Source organism: Leptonychotes weddellii, unplaced genomic scaffold (genome assembly GCF_054177405.1).
Source record: "Leptonychotes weddellii isolate Sample4059 unplaced genomic scaffold, ASM5417740v2 HiC_scaffold_1812, whole genome shotgun sequence".
Taxonomy (NCBI): Eukaryota; Metazoa; Chordata; class Mammalia; order Carnivora; family Phocidae; genus Leptonychotes; species Leptonychotes weddellii.
The window spans coordinates 1-7350 of record NW_027765572.1 but is presented as its reverse complement, the minus strand read 5'-3'; positions in this window follow the sequence as shown (position 1 = coordinate 7350).

Genomic DNA, 7350 nt, shown 5'->3' with positions numbered 1-7350 from the left:
TAAAAGTTTGGTTTCCATAAAAACAAGATTGTACAAAAAGATTTAGGGAAGTGAAAGGTAACCATCTGTGAATGAACATCACAGCTGACAGCTATACCTCTTTGCAACTGTATACAAAAAGCTAAAACCGGGTTGACACTAGAATTAAGGATTTTAGGTGGTCTGCCATAGGATTTTAAGGGACTAGATGTTAACAAGTAGTAAAGGTTTTTAGGGTGTTGAAATACTAACACAGGTGCTTAGTTTGCCTTTTGAAGAATAAGTGGAAACAGGTGGTCTATATTTTAAAAGCATATACCCATGGTGGTTGCTAGGGGCTGGGGAAAGGGGTAAATAGGGAGTTTGGATACAGAATTTCAGTTTTACAAGAAGAAAAGAATTATGGAGATAAATGGTGGTGATGGTTGCCCAGTATTACAGAATGTATTTGATACCATTGAAGTGTGTGCTTAAAAATGGTTCGGATGGGGTTGCCTGCGTGGCTCAGTTAAACGGCTGACTTGTGCTTAGGTCATGATCCCAGGGTCCTGGGGTCCAGCCCCGCGTCAGGCTCCCTGCTCAGTGGGAGAGCCTGCTTCTCCCTCCCTCATGGTTCCCCCTGCTTGTGCTCTCTATTCTCTAGCTCTGTCAAGTAAATAAATCTTCTTTTTAAGTTGGTAACTTTTATATGTATTTCACCACAGTAAAAATTGGGAAAAAAGCATATTCATACTTTCCCTATTTCAAGGGTGGTTTTCCAGCAACATGTACAAATTTCCGTTGCTGTAAGACTTCCAAATTATCCAGTTCCTGGGAGGGGGGTGTTTAGGTTTCTAGTCATGCTGTATACCAGTACTGACTCCCTGTTACTTGCACCCACCTGAAGTGTGGTAGAATACATTTCCAAAAGTAGAATTTCAAAGGATTTAAGCATGTAAAACAATGCATAGTATATTCCATAAGGTTGTACCAGTTTATGCTCGGTGACATCAGTGTCAAAAGATTGCCTTTTTGGGCGCCTGGGTGGCTCAGTTGGTTAAGCGACTGCCTTCGGCTCGGGTCATGATCCTGGAGTCCCGGGATCGAGTCCCATATCGGGCTCCTTGCTTAGCAGGGGGTCTGCTTCTCCCTCTGATCCTCCCCCCTCTCATGTGCTCTCTCTCATTCTCTCTCTCAAATAAATAAATAAAATCTTAAAAAAAAAAAAAGATTGCCTTTTTTTTCCTATACCTGTCATCACTACTCCCAGTGGTAACACTTTTGGCACCAGTTTGGTGCTATTAACTTACTACTTTTTAGTCTTTTTTAATCTTTGCCACTTTATTAAGTAATCTCTACCCCCCAGTGTGGGGCTGGAACTTAAACCTTGAGATCAGGAGTCCCGTGCTCTATCAACTGAGTCAGCCAGTTGCCCCTACCTACTCAGTCATCTTTTAAAAATTACATTTTTTCCATATTTGCCTACTGAACTTTTTTTTTAAGATTTTGAAAGAGTGACAGCATGAGCCGGGGGGGGGGGGGCAGGAGGGAAAGAGAAGCAGACTTCCTGCTGAGCAGGGTGCCTGCCTGCCAGGGCTTGATCCCACGGTGATCCCAGGACCCTGAGACTGAGACCTAAGCTGAAGGCAGACGCCCAACTGACTGAGCCACCCAGGTGCCCCCTGCCTACTGAGCATTTCCAGCTTGGTCCCCACCACTTTAATTTTTTTTAAAGATTTTATTGAGAAAAGAGCACAAGCTGGGGGAGGGGCAGAGTGAGAGACAAGCAGATTCCTGGCTGAGCAGAGAGCCCTAAGTAGGGCTCCATCCCAGGACCCCAAAATCATGACCTGAGCCAAAGTCAGACACTTAACCAACCGAACCATGCAGGCACCCCCCCCACCACTTGAAATTAGCAAAGATTGTGGCGTCTAGGTGGTGTAGTTGCTTGAACATCTGATTTCAGCTCAGGTCGTGACCTTAGGGTTGTGGGATGGAGTAAGGAATCAGGTTCTCTCCCTCTGCCCCTCCCCTGTGCACATGCTAGCTCTTTCTTAAATAAATCTTAAATTAGGAAAGATATTTCCCAACCTGTATTTTCCTTAATCACCTTTGCTAGTTTTATTTTTTTCTTCCTGACATTGCTCTGGATGGTACTCGCTGGAAGACTGAGTCCAGTTTGCTGCTCACATTGCTATTCCCTAGTAAAGGGTTCCCTGGGCTTCAGTCCTTGGCCCAAACCTTAGGATTAGCCCTGTTTAGAAGGGACTTGTTCTCTAAAACTTCATGGATTAAAGTAGGTAATACTTTATTAAGATTCTTAAAATCCCTCACTTGGGCTCTTGTTCCTAAGAACTGAACTAGTCTGTTACCAGTCAAGGTTACTTTTGTGGAGGGGATTGAGACTATGGGGTGAGGGTAGGAGGAGACTTGGACTATTTCCTCCATGGATTTCTGAATTAGTACCACTAAGAATGTACTAGTTTATGATATAAGGTCCTAAGCACGTAATTGTGTGTGGCTCTCAAGGATCATCCTGTTTTATCTTCCCAGCCAGCGGTGCTTAGATCTGCACTAAGCTTTTCATGTGCTTCACTTCATGGAATCCTTAAAACTCAACCTTGCTACTTTGATACTATCTACCTCACTTTAAGGGCAAGAAAAGGAAAGCTCAGGATGTGAGATAATTAGCTTAAGGTCAGAAAGTAGTCTGGATTCAAATTCCTTTCTGTCTGCTATACCTGTCACCCAGCTTTAGAACATTACCAGTAACTGAAGCAAACCTGCCTTTGATTCACTTTCCCTTTTAATCCCTCCCACTCAGAGGAAACTACCCAGCTGAATTGTGGCTGTTACCATTCCCTGACCTTCCTTAGTTTTACTCTGAATATATCCCTAAACAATATATACTGTTTTGTATCTTTTTGAACTTAATAAATATGGGATAATTGTTCATGTAGTTCTACTGCAACTTGATTTTTTAAAAAGATTTTATTTTCTTTATTTTTTTTAAAGATTTATTTATTTGAGAGATAAAGCACGAGAGGGAAGAGGGTCAGAGGGAGAAGCAGACTCCCTGCTGAGCAGGGAGCCCAATGTGGGACTTGATCCCAGGACTCCAGGATCATGACCTGAGCCGAAGGCAGCCGCCCAACCAACTGAGCCACCCAGGCGCCCTTTTTTATTTTTTTTAAAGATTTTATTTATTTATTTGACAGAGACACAGCAAGAGAGGGAACACAAGCAGAGGGAGAGGGAGAAGCAGTCTTCCCGCTGAGTAGGGATCCTGATGCAGGGCTTGATCCCAGGATCGTAAGATCATGACCTGAGCTTAAGGCGATGCTTAACCAACTGAGCCACCCAGGTGCCCCTGCAACTTGATTTTTTTTGTTGTTTATGTTTTCCTGTAATTTAGATTTCACCCTTCCATATACATTTCTGCCCATTTTTATTTTGGAAAAAACTTCAAAAACTTCGTTTGTTAATGGGTGTCTCCAGGTACTATATATGAGGACTTCTATTTGTAACTGCATTTTTCTAGGTTAACAGTATCACATAGGAAGTATAGGGGAGTGGTCAAGATTCTGGAGCAAGACTGATTGGCTAGGTTACTTATCCATTCTATCAGTTTTCTCATTTGTCAGGTGAGAGTACCTACCCTAACAAAGAGTTAGGTTTAAATATGTGCAAATGAACTTTTTTTTTTTTTTAAAGATTTTATTTATTTATTTGAGAGAGAGAGAATGAGAGACAGCACGAGAGGGAAGAGGGTCAGAGGGAGAAGCAGACTCCCTGCTGAGCAGGGAGCCCAATGTGGGACTCGATCCCTGGACTCCAGGATCATGACCTGAGCCGAAGGCAGTCGCTTAACCAACTGAGCCACCCAGGCGCCCTTTTTATTTTTATTTTTTTTAATCTTATTTATTTGGCAGAGAGAGACAGCGAGAGAGGGAACACAAGCAGGGGGAGTGGGAGAGGGAGAAGCAGGCTTCCCGCCGAGCAGGGAGCCCAGCACGGGGCTTGATTCCAGGACCCTGGGATCATGACCCGAGCTGAAGGCAGACGCTTAACGACTGAGCCACCCAGGCGCCCCTGTGTGCAAATGAACTTAAACAGTGCCTCGCACATATTAAACCCTATTTAGGTATTAGCTACAGTTATATTATTTCAAATAGCTTGATCATTAACGTACATAGCCCTTAATGAGTGTACATAACATACACTCATCCTTCGTCCCACTAGTAAATGGTCAGCTTCCTTTCTTGTCCCTAAGGTCTCTTCTGCGTTCTCTTGCCCTTATTTGTTTGTTTGTTTGTTTTTTTAAAGATTTTATTTATTTATTTGAGAGAGAATGAGAGACAGCACGAGAGGGAAGAGGGTCAGAGGGAGAAGCAGACCCCCCGCTGAGCAGGGAGCCCGATGGGGGACTTGATCCCAGGACTCCAGGATCACGACCTGAGCCGAAGGCAGTCGCTTAACCAACTGAGCTACCCAGGCGCCCCTCTTGCCCTTATTTGTATGGTCCAAGTCCTCCCCTGGGTGTTGGGACTCTCCTTCCTGAGCCAGCCCCAGGTTTGGGGTGTAAGATTGAGCTACAGCCATGGTAAGGGTCACATGAACTTTATTTCAGGCATGGAAATACATTCTAGCCTTCTGCATCCTTGAGCCCCACATCACTCCCCTCAGGAGTGATGGTGATTTGTTAAGACCTCTATCCTAAAACCTTCTTCACCTCCCCATGCTCTACAAGTGGAGTAACTTCAGAAGTAAACAGCCCTCCCTCCTAACCCATTGGCCAGATCTCACAGCTTTGTATACTTTGGGCAGAGGCTGGTCTCAGCCACCGCAAGACTGTGAGCCTCCCAGGGCCTGGCCTCCGCCTGTCTCTCCAGACCTCTCATCCCTGGAATCCTCAGCCACTGGCCAGTCTGGTAACGGGACACCTCTACCTTGCTGGTTGCTCAGAACCCTTGGAGTTTACTTCTTTATGTTCTCTGTAACTCTAAATGATCCATTGTTTAGCTGTAAATGTTCTTAAGCATTGCATACTATATATGTATTCTGTGACTTGCCTTTTCTCTTCATGTTAGCTTTGTGAGATTAATCCATTCTGGCATGTTAGTCATACCACCACTGCATGTAACACATCACTGCTCTATGGTATTATATTTTACGAATGTATCACAATTTATCCATTTCCCTGTTGGAGAATATGTGTGTTACTTCTTTTTCTCCCCATTACAAACAATACCACCAAAGACTTTATTTATTTATTAAAGATTTTATTTATTTATTTGACAGAGAGAGACACAGCGAGAGAGGGAACACAAGCAGGGGGAGTGGGAGAGGGAGAAGCAGGCTTCCCGCTGAGCAGGGAGCCCAACATGGGGCTTGATCCCAGGACCCTGGGATCATGACCTGAGCTGAAGGCTTAACGCTTAACAACTGAGCCACCCAGGCGCCCTGACTTTTTTAAATTTTTTTTATTCTTTATAACTAAGCTCTACACCCAGCATGGGTCTTCAGCTCACGACCCTGAGATCAAGACTCACATGCTCTACTGATTGAGCCAGCCAAACGCCCCACCACCAAGGACTTTTGTGTACATGAATCCTTATACATGCATGTCAGTTTGAATAGTCTCCTGTCCTTACATATCCAATTTGTCAGCAAATCATGCTGGTGTTACCTTAAAAATAACACCAAAATCGGATTGCATCTCACACCTCCACTCTGGTAGGCGCTCTCATCAGCTCACCTACATGACTGCAACAAAGCCTCCTAACTGGTCTCCTGGCTTCCACCCTTACCCTGTTACGGTCTTATATCCACACAGCAGCCAGAAGTTTCCCTCCACGCCATGACTTGGGACTTGTCTCTCCGCTGCTCAGTATCCTGCAATGGTTCCCATTTCACTGAGAGTGAAAGCCAAAGTCTTCACAAGGTCCTCCCAGGTCTAGCTCTGTTGCCTTTGAACTCCTCTCCTACTCTCCACTCTGCCTCAGCCACATAGCATGAAGCCAGGAGCTGGTGCGCACTCTCCTGTCAGTGTTCAGGGAGTAAAGGTTTTGCTTGCCGGCTGGGGTCACAACCACATGCCTTGGTCTGTAGGGTAGACTGAAATTTGTCAACAGAGCCCGTGGATGTCATTTAAGTGGTGAGGAAATCCTAGAGTGGAGAAATAAAAACTGTTTTGGACATCGTTTGTGGAACTGTAACTTTATACAATCCATTTGGAAAACAGTTTGGCAATACCTATGAAGTCTGATGCACATTCTCTTCAATGCAGTGTTTACGCTTCTGGAATACACCCTAAATACACATGGATTAATCTCACAAACAATGTGAAGGGAAAAAAAGGCAAGTTAAAAAAGAATACATATGTAGTATGTAATGTATTTTTTAAAAGATTTTTTTTAAAGATTTTTACTTAGAGCAGGAGAGGGGGGGAGGATCAGAGGGAGAAGCAGACTCCCTGCTGAGCAGGGAGACTGACACGGAACTCGATCCTGGGACTCTGAGATCATGACCTGAGCCGAAGGCAGTCGCTCAACCAACTGAGCCACCCAGGTGCCCAGATGTAGTATGTAATGTTTAATAATATTTACTTATATACTTATACTATATAGCTCAACTATTGTTTAGAGTTAAATATAATATAGTAAAAGAAATGCATGGGATTGCTCAATGCTAAATTCAAGCTAGTAATTACCTGGGCTGTGACCAGGGGGTGAGTAGAGAGAGTGGTGCAGTCAAGGTGGTATACATGGGGGCTCCATGGGAGCTCACTGTATAATTTTTCATATTTTTTTATGTCTGAACTATTTCTTAACTTAAAAATATGGTTTGGGACCTGTGAATTCTGAAGGGCTGAGCAAAGGCAAAAGCTAAGTCACTCCCACAGAGACACCTGCAGACTCTGAAGCTCAGACATAGAGCTCCCTTGGAAGACATCCAAAATGAGCCAGATTCCAAAACCCTGGGCATCCGTCCCAACAGGAGCAAGTCAGCAGACGCAGCAGCAGGTGACTTTATAGCTAAGAAACTCTGATAACAGCATGTATGAAGGCTGAAGATGTTCAAAGAGATAAAGAAAAAATTTATTGCACACAAACAGGGTATTACAAAGAAAGAGCAGGTAGATTTGAAAAGGAAGTAAATGAGGGGCGCCTGGCTGGCTCAGTCAGTAGAGCATGCAACTCTTGATTATGGAGTTGTAAGTTCAAGCCCCAAGCTGAGTGTAGAGATTACTTAAAAATCTTTATTTATTTTTTTTTTAAAGATTTTATTTATTTATTTGCGAGAGAGAGAATGAGAGACATAGCATGAGAGGGAGGAGGGTCAGAGGGAGAAGCAGACTCCCCGCTGAGCAGGGAGCCCGATGTGGGACTC